The following is a 15,006-nucleotide window of genomic DNA, read 5'->3' as shown; positions in this document are numbered from 1 at the left end:
AATGGATGGAGAGAGTGGGAGTAGATATGATGGGTGTGTAGATGAGGCCATTTTAGCCATTGAGCCATTATAGAACTGATGCTGCTGTGCAAATGTGGACAAGGTCATTGACAATAATGAGATGTTAATGATCAGCTATTGTTAACAATGCCTTGAACAACAGGACAGGGTAGACATGGAAGCCATTTTTCTGAGCAGGTGGAAAAGCTAGCAAGATAGTAGCCATGAAAATTTTCAATTGTCCAATCTCATCCTACCATTCAACACTTGGTTAGAAAATTAGACTTCTTGTTTTCACATTGAGAAGTTCCTTGCTGGCCATTTCACATGATTTTCCCAACTTTCTCACCATTTCCCACACCTGGGAAGATTCCATCCTTTGGGTCTTATTTCTCTTGAAAAAAGAAGGCTGATGAGTGTCAGAAAAGAAGTCTTTAAAATCGTGAAAAGTTTAAAAGCCAAATAAACACAGTGTCAGGAAGAGTAAAACAAGAAGCTACAGATCAAATATGGAATTAAGAAGAAACGTTTTGTCCTGACATTGGTAATGATAATAAAGATAATGTGTTTTGGAATCATCAGCATAACTGAGGCAACTAATATCGATACATGTTTGCTAAGGCTAGATAAGCACCTAAGGTGGAGTTAGATGAAGAAGTATGGAAGGAGGCTCACTGAGGTGTAAAACTCATCATGGATTGATTGAACTGAATGATGCGCCTGCAGGCTACAGTGTATGTGAAAAGTGATGATGTACCTGATTAAGATTTTGTGGTTCTAAACGAAATTAATTTAGTCAAATTATTCATTGGGGTGAAGGATTCAAAATTAGGTAAAGTTATGAATGAAAAGATTAGAAATAGAAGGAAAATCAGGAGGTGAAAATACAGATGATAATAGAGCTATGGGATATGTTGTCGAAAACATTGAGGTGACTATTGTAACTTAGACCCAGATATAATTGGATTTTTCACAATAAAATTGAAGATTAATAAGAGATGTTGCTGTGACTAAGAAGTATTCTGAAAAGTTAGATAGATGGAGTTGAAGATTTGGAGCCAATTTGGCTAAGTAGTAGAGGATATATTGAGAATTTGGCGAGGTGGGGTTATGGAAGATGGGAAGAAGGTGGATAATTATGGTTAGGGGATATATTAAGACCTGTTAGATGTGGCACCTTATCAAATCTCTTCAAGAAATCTAACTACAATACATCTTCTGGTTCCCCTTTATCCATACCAGAAGATATGGATAAAGGGGAAATGTGATTAAGTGTTGACAAAACCAGGTTGGCTTTGCCTAATTACTTTGAACCTATCCATATGCACTGTTACAAGCTTCATGTTAAGCTATTTTAAGCTATATGGCCTTTATTTTTTTGATTTTTGCAACCCTCCCTGTTTGATTAAAGGAGTTATGTTAGCTATTTTCTAATCTATGGAAATCTTCCTCATAACTAATGAATATTGAAACATTAAAACCATTGCATCACATTTGAATTCTGAAGAACATTCATACCTGAATCAAAATGTTAATTCTATTTCTCTCCACAGATACTTCCTGACTTGCTGAGTTTCTCTAGCATTGTCTGTGTTTAAGATTTCTAGCACCCACTGTGTTTTGCTATTATGCATCAATCAACTCATTTTTTCTGTTAAGACTTAGGATGAAACCCATCAGGACCTGGGGACTTGGCAACTCACAGCTCTGTCAACATACTGAATGCTATTTCCCAAATGATTGTAATTTTCTTGAGCTCCTCTCTCCCTTCCAATTTCTAATTTGCAACAATTTCTGGGATGTTGCCTATATCCTCTTGAGTGAAGACCGAAGCAAAATATCTGTTAAATTTATCTGCAATCTCTTTATTCTCTGGGAATAATTCCCCAGCCTCATTTTCTGTAAGACCAACACTTACTTTGTAAACTTTTCTTTTTAAAAATTTGAAGAAACTTTTCCTTTCTGTTTATATTTTTAGTGAACTTTCTCTAATACTTTAAATTGCCCCCTTTATTAATCTTTTCATAATTCTTTGCTATTTTTTGTATTCTGTTCAATCTTCTGATCTGCCAGCAACCTTTGCAGAATTATGTGTTGTTTCTTTGAGTTTGACATTATCATTGACTTTTTATTTAACCAAGGACGGCAGTCTGTACCTTAGAATTTTTCTTATTTGTTAGAATGTATCTATTCTGCACTTTCTAGAATATCCTCTTAAATGTTTGCCATTACATCTCTATAGATTTATCTCTTAACCTAAATTGCCAGTTCACGTTCACTACCTCTGCTTTCATGTCCTCATAATTACTCATGCTTACATTTAAAGCAGTAGTGTTGGACCCACTTTTCTCTCCCTTTAAACTGTGTGTAAAATGAGATTAGTGTTTAATTCTGTTTCATTGGTCAAAGCATTGATTAAATCAATTTTATTTCCTTGGTGGTTTTTCCATATTCATAAAAATTCTTCTTATCTAATCTAACAGCCACAGCCTAGTTGAGGACTCCTGTTCACTCCAGTAAATTTCTGTTCATTCTAATAAATTTCTGTTATGCAAAATTCTTCTTTATGTTTTATACATTTGATAAATAGATACATTTTTTTTTATGTGACCCTCTGGTCAAAAATACTAACTTCCCCAAAACAGCAATTCCTCTCAATAATTGAAGCAAGTCCCAATTCCTGGTGCACTGAACTCAGAATCGACTGACTAAATAACCGCATATGATGTTGTTTTGAGAGAAAAATGGCAGTGATGCAATATAAAAAGATTATAACAATTTGGTGCCATAATAAAAAAAAACCACAAATAAAATTGGCGTCACAAATACCCTGGCCTGCCGACAGTCTATTGCTTGGATGTCTATTTTCACTGGACCAAGTCTGTATTTCTTAAAAATTGGATCAGATCCAGTGATATAGTGTTCTATGTGGTTCTCTAAATTCACCTACTATTCCCTAATCCCTTCTTGTGCTGAGCTTTGGCAAGCAGTAGCAGTAGGAAGTAATGGTAATATCAATGAAGCAATGGGCCAAACCACATCAGAGAGCCATCCATGATTATTAAACCATCTTGTCTTTCAGGATATCATCAAGCCAAGCAAAGCCACTTTGCTTTCATTAGAGCTGGGTTTTTTTAGCCACATCAGTAGTCTGCTTTTGTGTCAGTCCCCATCAGTCTAGGACAGACAGCACACATTGTTTAAAGAGGGGAAACGTGAATAAAATTGAACCAGTTATTTCACTGTTTTGCAAATAATCATAAAAATGTGGCAAATTGAAAGCTGTGACAGCTCCAAAAGAACAGAGTTCCTTATTTTACTAAAAAGGTAACAGAGACTGATATTGTTTATTAGAATGCAGCCATATTTGTGCTGGAACACCTTTTTTAATGAGAAGTATGACATTCAATGGTGATTTGGCGGGGTAAATAGATTGGTACAGAACACTGGGATTGTAGTTTTAAGCAAGGTTTCAACATTGGCAATAGCTTAAGAACTCAATGAGAACAGCGTAAAGGGTTATTCTTGGGCAAGGAGAACTAATGATATTGGTCTGTGGACTGGTCAGATCAATGTTTTAAAAAAAAAGTACAGTTTTACTAAAGAAGAATAGTTAAACTTCTGTGAGCTCACTGAGATGTAAATATTATTGTAGTTCATCATACATGTAACAACTACAACAGTTCATACGGCATAAATATAATGGTTCATGGAGTTGACGTGTAACAGGTGACTGAATTAGAGGAGGTGAAGATTGGAAAAAAAGTCACAGTCCTATGTGCCCTGCTAATCAGTTAAACCATGGCTGATTTGTGATTCAACATCATTTACCTGAAGGGTCTGTCCTGTGCTGTGCAGTTTTTTGTTCTGCTTTTATTTCATATTACTTGATATGCTTCCCTAACATCCACCCTGTACCCTTGGACTCTTTTGAGGAGGTATAATACATGATGTAAGGAAAGAAGGCTGAAATACTCCTGACTTGCTGATTTTTAAAAAACTTTTTGAATGTTATTTTGCAACAATTTTCTCAGTTATCTGCAGACTGTTGAAATCATCTGTTAGTGACCTTAGTGTCCTTAGTCCCAAAGAATAGTATTTCAACTTTTCATCTTCTTTCATAATTGAAATTCAGCATTTATAAGTCATCTTATGCCTGGTTCTAAACTCCTTCTGTCAGTCCTGCCTCTTTCTGTCTTCCCTCTCTCTGACTGCCATCCTTTATTTTACTAACCTCTGCTGTGACATGCTCTGTCTACCATTCTCTGGCAGCTACCCTCTGCTGTCCCTTGCTCTGACTGCCTTTTGTCCTGTTTCCTTCTCTTCTTACACCCTGTTCACTGATTTTCTTTGTGCTCTGTCCCTCTGCGTTGCCACCACATTTTTTCACATGTTGCATGGCTTCTCTCTGACTTGCTTCCTTCTCGATTTCATTCTGTCTTTCTTTTCTCAGTCCTGGTCTATTTGCCTTCTTGCTCTCTCATTGTGCTCTATCCTAACTTTTTCTGTCCAGTTTTCCTTTCTCAATACTGTCTCCTTCTGTATTGCCTCCCTTCTAACACAACCCACTAGCCTACTAACCCCCTATAGACGTTTGGAGATATATGGTGCATGACATGGGAATAAAAGGTTGAGGGAAAAGAAAATTAAATATCTTCAGAATGAGGTATGTGACAGACTGTACCTTAAGAGAGTAAGGTTTGAACCTTACTTTATCTTGGGAAAGTCTAATTTTCAACAAGTTTTATGGAGATTTTCTTAGTTGAAAGCCCAGCAAGTTTTCTCACACTATCACACCAGACACACCTCATTACCCATACCATATCCCTATGCTACCTCTATCATCCAGTACTTGCCTGATTCCTTCACTCACTGTAGCTAGAAGTACACACCACTACCAGGATATTCCAGGATCACTGACGCCAGCATCCATTGGACATGGGCTGTACACAGCCACTGTCCTTGGAGTGAGCCCTAAGATCTTGGTCCAAGATAGAAGCCCAGAGGAACAAGCACAAGCTAGAGATCCCATGCAAACTTTAATATCAGATATTGTTGGCATCTAGTTTTCATTTGGTAGGTGATAGGATGGGAATCTGATTGGGAAAATTATGCCTTGAATTTTGAAAATTTGGATTTGTTTCTGGGAAAACATTTGAGCCACCAAACATGTAGCCATTTTATAGCAGCACAAACAAGTTCATCTTCAAATGTATTATAATATTAGTTATTTATTTACACTTTCAGATTCTACCTTGCTCAGTGCATTGTTGTGAAGCAATATTTTCTAAGTAACAGGATCTACTAAAATAAACTGGCAAGATTTAAATTATAGAGACATTAATATGTCATTTAAAAAGTAAGATAGAATAAAATGTTTTGTGATAATTTAAGAAAAAGATAAAGTCTGGTCTCTAATCCACACTGAAATGAAAAGGAATTTCCAGTGTCAACAGCCACTATCCCAAGGATGCTGTCAGTATAATTATAGTGAGCAGAGCAATATCAAAACTTGCAGACTCCATGGTCTTTCCCTACCTCCCCTTTGAAGTTCTTTCATTAACTTTTAAGTTTCGTAGAATCATAGAACTCCTACAGTAAAGAACGAGGCCATTTGGCCCATCAAGTCTGCACCAACTCTCTGATGTTCATCCCAAACAAATCCAGCCCTCCACCCATTCCCTATAACCCTACATTTTCCATGGCTAACCCACTTAGACTACACTTCACTGGATACTACGGACAGTTTAGCATCGCCAATCCACCTAACCTGCACTTTGCAATTTGGGAGGAAACTGGAGCACCTGGAGGAAACCAGGGGGAAAACCCACACAGACAATGTGGAAACTCTACACAGACAGTTGTAGAGAGTAAAATGATAATCAGGTCCCTGGCATCATGACACAGCAGTGCTAACCACTGAGCCACCTGCTGCCATGAGTGAAGCCAGTCCAAAAGCTGAATGTTTGGAATGTCAGGTCACACATTCAACCTCTCTATGTCCACCTTAATTCCTGTCAAAGTCAATATTAGTCCAAGCTATATTAAATATAAGACTAATTAATCTTCCACAAATACTTCTGAGAAGATTTGTAAGTAGAATTAATTTATTAATTGTTCTTAATCATTAAATGTTGTTTGCTATCCCTTGCTATACTGAGTGTTTATTTTGCAATTAAATCATAACCTCTTATAAAGAATATGACTGAGTAACTGAAGAAAGTAACTGAGGACACCAACAGTTTACTCCTCAATGTTAGTGCTTCAACAATCATGAATTGTTCTCCAGAAATTGCAAACTGAGTCAACTGTCAGAATGAATGTATGATCCGTACTGCAGACTTCCAGTACCTTTACATTGTAAGAATGTTCTTCCTCAGTCTCAGCCTCAGAGCAGCATTTCTTACTGTACCAATATGATATTTTTACACTTCTCCCATTACTCCTGGCATGGTGCATCTGAATGAATTTGACATGTAGTTGTTGATTATGGATAGTTCTGTGCTGTGAGTCTGGGTATTGGGCCTAGATTGTCAAAACTTATTTTTGTGTCAAACGTATACAGTACGTAGCCAGAAGAAACTTTGGTTTGGGTGCCAGAGATAAGAACTTATATTTACCCCACTGCAAAAATTAATTTGTTGGAGTGAGTATAATTTTTAATTTTGTGCCTTTTTGGAGATTGGTTAAACAATTGTGCTGAGCTGATGGAAGTTCATTATACCAGACAGTTTAACTTTGTTTTCTGCACAAGTTCTTAATGTTTGTTAGTCACACACTTAAGTAAATTGCATGCAGATGGCGACACAACTAATTGTCTGGTGCTTTCAAGACTGGTGCTGGATTTTCTGGAATGTTCAGGAATTTATCTAATTCCTCATGAACTGAGGGAGGAGAATTCTGTGGCATGAATGGGAGCTGTTTGTGGTGGGCTGTTTTGCACGACGGTGGTGAGATCGAGGGAGAGAAGCCATACTTTGTCTTTCTTACCAGATCCTTTGTAATGGTTACTTTACTTAACCCTCTCACAGCTATTGAGCTGCCAAAGCTGAATTTTTTTAAAGGAGCTCAATCTCATAAATAAATCATTGCATCTTCTCTCTTTTGCTGTCAACATCATCCTTGAATAATCTCTGTTTAAAGAAAACACATTCATTAAATAGCAACTGTTCTAAAGGCATACTAATGAACTATTTGTCAGACTACATCACAGGCACAGGCACAAATTGCAGTGATATAAATCACAATCAAAATATATAACTTATTTATTTCCATACGACATAGTGATAGAAATGGTGTTCAGCACTTTGCTATTTGTCACTTGAGTTAAAAAAGTCTGAAAAGAGTGCCCCTTTAAAAGTATGTATTTTATTTATTGAACTAAGATTAATGTTATCACGTATTATTAGAAACTAAGATCTTAAAAGGATTAGATCTTTCAATAACTATTTGTTAAAGGATAATGAAGATGTTGATTTTAATTGGGTTAATTATTGCCGCAGTAATATTATTGCATCTTTATTTCTAGATTGTTAATTGTTGTTGTATGGTTGTATTTTGTGACCTGGACAAGAACACAATTACCCAAGCCAGAGGAACAGGCAGATTTCCAGGATCCGCTGGCACTCTTAGAGATAAAAACCTGATACATAAGTTACAGAAAAGTATTTGCCAATAAATAATAAAGAAGAGATTTGCAGCCATTTGTTTATCTGCAATGTGTACACCAAAGTGCACTTAGACCATGCAACAGTGGTGAGATATTGTAGTCCAACTACCAATCACCTGGCTATCATATGGCACAAGGTTTTTATTTTATTTTTAACCAATTTTCACCACTTTTTCTACCTCATTGCCTTTGCTAGACGTAGTTGGACAAGTAGTGCAGCTCTCCAGCACATAATCACAGTGCATTTGAGTTGACAGTGTTGCAGTGTCACGTCAGACGTTGAAAATACCCTCACAAGATATCATCCCATTCATATTTACCCTAGACAGTGCCATCTCATTCTCCATCATCATGATTCACCAGTAATTCCAACTCCTCTAGTTACCAAAAAAAAGAACAAGAATCTGTTGTCATAAAAATCTATAGGGATTGTTTCTTTTTTTCCTAAATTCTCAGGCCATCTACAATGTACCAGTCTTAAAGAAAGGAATCAGTTTATGACATAGGTGGAAGCTGTAAGTCATTCACAAGAACACAAAGTTGAAACCTTGCCATCTTTGATCCAAAATCATGCAGAATGCGCAGAGCAAATTACCATTTTTTTCTTTGGAAGCAGTGTAAAATTGTTTGAATTTGGGGCTCTGCAATGAATATTTATATCATAATGCATCAGAAAATTTGTTTCCTTATTCATCTGGTTACATGCCTCATACCTTCTGGTGAACTCACTTTCAAGAACCTACACATTACCTATCTGTGCGTTCCCTACTGCTTATTAGGGAAGAAAATCAGTTGTCAGTGACACAACGTGCTAACATTGCATGGTGCTAAGGTTAGCTCTTAAGTCTTCAGTTAACAAATGATATCTGTCTGTTGTGCAATAAAGTCTGTTATGATAGGCAACTTGTTGATAGGAATTCTAAACATCTTCCTTTGACCCTTCTGTGATTTGCCTTCAGTGTTTCAGAGTGCTGATAGATTGCTAAGTTGGCCTCAAAAGCTCAAACATTCTAAGGGTGTGTTGGTGTACCCATACATCACATGAACTGCAGCAGTTAAAAGGTAGTTTTCTCACTACCTTCTTAGATGCAGTTGGGGTGGGAAATAAATAATAGCCTAGCCTAAAATAAATTAGACAGAGTCAAGATAGCTCTCAATTGCATACTATGCTGATTCAAATTCTAACTTAGCTTGAAGGAGCATTGGAACAGCATGTTATTTACAACTAAGCCATTCTGTACCTTACTTGGGAGTTTTTGATGCGACCTTGTTAAGGTAGTTTTATTCTTTATCTGACCTGCACCGCACCTGGGAGTGGTTAATGGGAAAATGAATGGAACATAACTTTGTTTGTAACTAATACTGTACATACCATGAATTGTAACTATTGACAAACTTGAAAAATAGGACAAGTTTTAAATTCAGGAAGTGGGCAGATGTCCCTCTGATTTAATGTAATTCGGGCTTTGTGACTTTGGGTCAAATCCATGATGCCATTACACTTAATTCCAATATAATGGAAAGCAAGTCTGCTCAGAAGTCAGAAATTTGACTGCGTCCCATGTCAAGCCAATTATTATGTTAATGAGACAATTAAATTGCCAGTTACCTGGTACTTTGTGCAGCCATGCAAATTAATGGTGGTTGCATGGATTACATGGGATTTGCAGCAGGATGATACAAAGGGTTCTATTATGTATTGAGAACCAGCGGTGAAGGAATACACGAAGGACTGCAGTCTGTAGGAGAGGTCAGTCAAGTTATAAAGTCATCGATTCATGCAGCATGGAAACAGACTCTTTGATCCAAACCATTCATGCTGACCAAGTTTCCCAAGCTAAAGCAGTCCCATTTGCTTGCATTTGGCCCAAATACCTCTAAACCTTCTGGTCATGTACCTATCCAAAGGTCTTTTAAATGTTATTTTGTGATTATAGGCAAAATTGTAATTGTAATTGGTGAATGGGGTTATCTGTAAGAAACTCAATGGGAAGAGGGTCTTGAGCCAGAGAGAGAGCAGTCTGCAGCAAAAGAAACCCAAGGGATGTTGGGGAGGTGATGGCCCAGTGGTGTTATTGCTAGACAATTAATCCAGGCTCTGGGCTAATGTTCTGGAGGCCTGGGTTCAAATCTCAAGTGGCACATCATGGAATTTGAATTCAATAAATTTTCAGAATTAAGAAACCAATGCTGATTGTTGCGAAAACCCATCAGCTTCACTGATGTCCTTCAGGGAAGAAAATTTACCATCTTTACAGAGTCTGGCTTACATGTGACTCCAGACCCACAAGAATGTGGTTGACTCCTGGTACGATTTTATCTCTGCTGGTGCATAGTGTGGAACAAATATAGGACAGTGCACCTATCTTTCTTTCTCAGAGGTCAATGCCAATCTCTTGGGGTTGACATTGCTCAGGCCAACAACTGAACTGCTAATGGAATAAGAAATACCTCATAAAATTTAGTGGCCTTGAGCAGACATGCTGTCATACGACATATGCAGATGTGATGATTTTCACCCATTGTACTGCACAGTCCTCTGACACACACACACTCTTCATCTCCTGTCCATGCCAGTGTCTATCAGCACCAAGACTAACTCTGGCCTCTCCACTGCCAACCAATCTGGCCCTCTGCTGACCTATGAAATTCAAGATGTTCTCCATCTTGCACTGTCAGGTTTGGAATTCCTGTCATCAGTCTGATATAGGCATTGTGCACCCTCTTCTCTGGAGAAAACAATGGGAGAACGATGAGTTCCATATCTAGATGGATCCAACCATCACACTCCAGCACAAGTTCATTTGGTAATGTGGGGACAATGCATCCACATCCTGACTGATACTTCTCATGCTTGCAGCATGTATACTCACTTTTCATTGTGTGATCATAATGACAGTTAGATTCCTCATTTACCTTTGAAAAATATAGATCACATTTTTTCTGCAACCCAGCCATGTTTTCTTTGTCAGGTTGGGATTTACCCTCTTACTATACCATTAGAGGAGGATCTCCGGCTGTTCCTTGACAGCCTAGGGAAGGATACGTAGGGAACCATTATTAAACTACAGGGTCATCTGTGTGTGTTCCTCTGCCATTTCTGGTGGATGAATATGCGGTTGTGTCTCTGCAAGCCCTCGAGGTATGTGGATTTCAGCCTTCATCCTCCAAATAGTTTGTGGTTGATCTGGTAATAATGAGGCTGAATGGATTGTGCCATCTGCCTACAGCCTCCTTTCACAGTCTGCCTCAAAACTGCAATCTGATCTTCTTCTTCTGTCCTCTACTTGAACAGAATCTGACTGCTTGCATTCCTTTAACCTCCTGCCAGCAGCTGCTTCTATCTGTGAGCCCACCCCTTTCCTAACATCAAGTTAGTTCTGACTTCTTTGTCACCATGATTCCTACTAGACAGCTGTTAATTGGCTGGCAAGCATATGATTGATGTGGGAAGATGGAGACAGGGTAGGAGCAAATGATGTGCATACTTCCACTTCCAACCTGATCTCCAACTTGCTCCCCATAAAATTGTGCCCAAAATTTTATTCTCTATTCAACCTCTTTTACTAATGACTTGCAAGTAGCTAATATTACACTTAGATGTTAAGATTATGAGGAACAAGCTCTCTTGCACTACTATTTCCACCTACATGTGAACATCGATTAAAAAGTAACCTTTTCCTTTTCTTGATGTTGGAGATTTTACTGTATTCTTTAAATGAATGTGAATCAGTGAGTTCTTCAAACAATTAGTTTCTTCATAATTTCTTAATAAATAAACACAACTTTAGATTCCGCTCAGTCCCAGTGAACTTTAAGAGGAAAGCCACTGAAGTGTGATGTATGCCTGGTAGAATGGCTGACAATTTTGCTATGCAATATGATCAGCTGCAACCAAATCCAAGTAAACAAATGCCCTTAAAATGTGCAAGATATATCTTTCCACAGAGCAGTGCTCAGAATGCATTACATTCTTAATAAATTGTGTTAGGTATGCACTTCCTATAATTGTCACCATTACTTCCTGTAATGCTTTCCCTTCTATGCAAATGGCAAGTGAATGACAATGGACGATCTGCCTCTGCAGCAGTAATGGGGAATAACCAGCATAATTATTCTAAGTCTGCTTTCATTAGATATTCTTCTGAAGTAGTTTCAATTCATTCAACAATCATTTGTAAATCCTGTAATTACAATAGTTCTCATTTAAATGATAGCAATTCTTGGAGAAACTCTCTTCCAACCAAGATCATTGGTTTACAAGAAAGGAAATGTAAGAAAGGAAATATAGGAAAAATAAACAAAACTCACATCAATTTTTAAAGCATTTCAAAATTTACTGATTTTTAGTATTAAACAGTTATAATCCCGTTCTTACCAAAATATTGTATTTTTTTACACCAGATTCTGATATTTTACTCTCATATAATGTCCCCGAGCATCAGGAGGCTGTGAGGTATATCGATGTGACATTCCTGCACAGCTTCAAAGAACTGTCATGCCAATGGATTTAGTGATGCTGATATCTCTGAGGAACCTGCTTCTGGCTGTCACCATTTTGCACTTGCAAAGTTGATCCAGGACTCAATTATGGCAGCATTAAACTAGGTTGTTTAGGAGTGAAATCAGGGGGAACTTCTTTCATAGAGCACAGGAAAACAAAAAAATCTCTCCAGAAAAGTTACAAATGTCCAGCAATTGAAACGTTTGGTAATTGGAGTTGAGCCATGGTCAGATTGAATATTGGAACAAGCTTGAGAGGCTGATGGCCTCCTCTTGTTCTTAATGCTCCTGTGTTCCCAAAGAGATTCAGTTTGTCTGCTTTCACTGGGCACTCTGGAACTCGCTGCTTTAACTCAGAAAAAGAAAACAATCAAGCTTCTTTCTCTTGAATGCAATTCAGTTACCCCTGCAGGCCAATGCTTTTGTGAAGAGAACAGGGTGCAATTTAGTTGTGATATTATTCATTATTAAACAGTATAGTAATAGTTACTGTCTTACATAAAGCATACCCATTTGGGTACAGCACTGAAGGCTACTGGTTTCCTTCAAACTCCCAAGTGATCATCAGGACTTACAGAAAGAATGGAGAAAAGAATTGAACTTAGTTATATTCTTTGAATAATTAAATTCCTGAATGTTCTGTGGGTGAATTCACTTTCTGTTATAGAAAGGTAAATGGATCTGATTGCTCTCCAAATCGAAAATCAAACAGCACTGGTTATATCTCTTAGCTGACATTTGAGAAGAATAATTATTTTACATTTCTGTTTGTACACTTGAGCCTTTCAGAACCAAATACTCAGGCACTGTCCACTGATTGCTTTTACTCAATTTGACTGCATTGTGTATGTTAGAGTGAGAGAAGGGGGGCGTGGAGCTCCGATGCACTTGATGAGATGCTGTTGTGCACAGTGTGAGAGAAGGAGAGAGAGGAAAAGAACAATAGTGAGTCACTATGTAAAAAGGCTGAAAGACAAATCTTCCAGTGGAGGAATTTAAGTCACGTGACAAGTTTTTTTTAACTAATCCTATCACCATGGGAGCAAGCTTTGAAAATAAAAGATACACCACATGCTTGAGGTAAAATGGAAATGTGGCTTTCAGTGTTGGGCAAAAAACAGGCAGAATTGGCCAGTAACTGCTTCCTCCTCCTCGACTGTTTTTGTTATTGCTGTGAAGATGATTAGGTGTTGGTCTAAGAGAGCCGCCTGCATATCAAAAACAACATTTTAAAAATCTAGGAACGCTAGAGCACAGAAGCTTCCCAGAAACAAAGAGAGGTCCGTGTATGATTTATGTAATCAATAGAAGGGTACAGGTGAGTGGTATGATATCCATTTGAGTTTTACAATACTGCTGAAGTATTATGTATTTTCTGTTGTCTGTGATTGTCAAATAATACTTGCTCAGAAAATTAGCCTTGCATATCAGTCTGCGTGTTGGAGACTTTTGAAAGATTTCAATATATTAAACATCAGATTTTACATGGGTGCAGAATGTGTCATCCTTGCCAAAAAAGGCTGCTGTTAACTGTAAGAATGTTGCATTTAAGGGAAGCTGGATGAGTACATGAAGAGCAAAGGAATAGATCAATAGCTGATAGAGCGAAATGAAGAAGGGTGAGAGGCAGTGGGTGTGGAGCACAAACATCAACGCAGATCTATTGAGCTGAATGATTTGTTTCTGAGGAAAAAAATTCCATGTAACAGTAATATAATTTTGAAAACCTCTCCTTTTTAAAGAGTTTGATGCACGTTGAAGACATTTTTTCCTGATAGTGGGCACCAGGCAGTCTGCACCTGTTTCAGCTCCTTGTAGTTAGTTTTCACTCATATTGACAAGTACAAGGGCAGTGAGCTGATGCAGCATAGAGTGAATATGATCACCAAAGTGTCCATCACTCAGAGCAAAATAGCTTAGAGTCTATTGTACAGTGATTCCCAAAATGGGAGTCAGGAACCCAAATGTGATCTCAAGCTGAGATCTTGGGATTGTGAGGTCCGAGGCATCAACACTGCGACAGAGCTCTGCACTCCCTTCCCACCATCACCTTCTGTCTTCCTCTCTTGTAGCTCTTTTTCTCATCACTCCCTACTCTCAGTTATGCTCTGCCAAACCCTGACGCTCAGTTTTCAATGAGTGATCATGACAATTTTCATGCCTTGAAGTGGGATTCTGGTGGAAAAATGTTTGGGTAGGACTGCTATGGTATATTGTGGGAATTACAGTGCTGTTACTGCCCACTCATTCTAAATTGTATTGATTGTTGTCTCTCTTTGTCAATTAGATTGAAGCACTGTAAATTCATTTCAGATCTTAAACTGTTCCTGATGTGGCACCATCATTGCAAAACAAAGGATTAAGACTGCTGTATGAAATCAAATATGTTAATCAAGAATATCTCTTCCTGATTATGCCCCCTTGCAGCACAAAAAAACAAAAAAAAATAGAAAAGCTCCCTTCAGCCTCACTGTCTGTGTATTATTGAGTAATTCCTCTTTACCCAAGGTTTCAAAGCATCCTTCAATTTTTCAACAAAATGTCCACAAAATGTATACAATTGTCTCAATATACCTAATAATTTCCACGTGAATGTCAATTCCTGGTCATTTACTTCGTAATTGAATACTCCTTGAGTGAAACTGTACCCTTTAACTTCACTTCTGAATCTTTTGAGATAAATATTTTTTCAGAAGTGAAATGACGATACCATATTTCTGCAGTGCAAGAATTTCTTGTGAGGTTTAAATTAAGACGCATTGCTGAGGCAGAAAATCAGAAGCTTTACCAAGTACCAAATCAATCTAGGCCTGATTTCAATACAATCCCAAGAC

The 15,006-nt window shown here is 37.8% G+C and overlaps 1 protein-coding gene across 13 annotated transcripts in view; it reads left to right on the top strand.

The window, feature by feature from the left end:
- The window catches only part of LOC122560664 (ankyrin repeat and fibronectin type-III domain-containing protein 1-like), a 931,085-nt gene that overhangs the window by 719,221 nt on the left and 196,858 nt on the right, over positions 1–15,006 (top strand). For 2 of the 13 annotated variants that reach the window (XM_087997839.1, XM_087997836.1), the window contains exon 1: positions 13,290–13,490. The exons of the other annotated variants lie outside the window; for them this stretch is intronic. The gene's annotated coding sequence lies outside the window, so the exon portion shown is untranslated. Of the gene's footprint in view, positions 1–13,289; positions 13,491–15,006 lie in introns of those variants that run through there. 13 annotated transcript variants of the gene reach the window in all.

The sequence above is a fragment of the Chiloscyllium plagiosum genome, unplaced genomic scaffold (genome assembly GCF_037043375.1).
Source record: "Chiloscyllium plagiosum isolate Xiang-an unplaced genomic scaffold, Cpla_swu_hap1 HiC_scaffold_20, whole genome shotgun sequence".
Taxonomy (NCBI): Eukaryota; Metazoa; Chordata; class Chondrichthyes; order Orectolobiformes; family Hemiscylliidae; genus Chiloscyllium; species Chiloscyllium plagiosum.
This window is presented reverse-complemented; position numbering and strand designations above follow the sequence as displayed.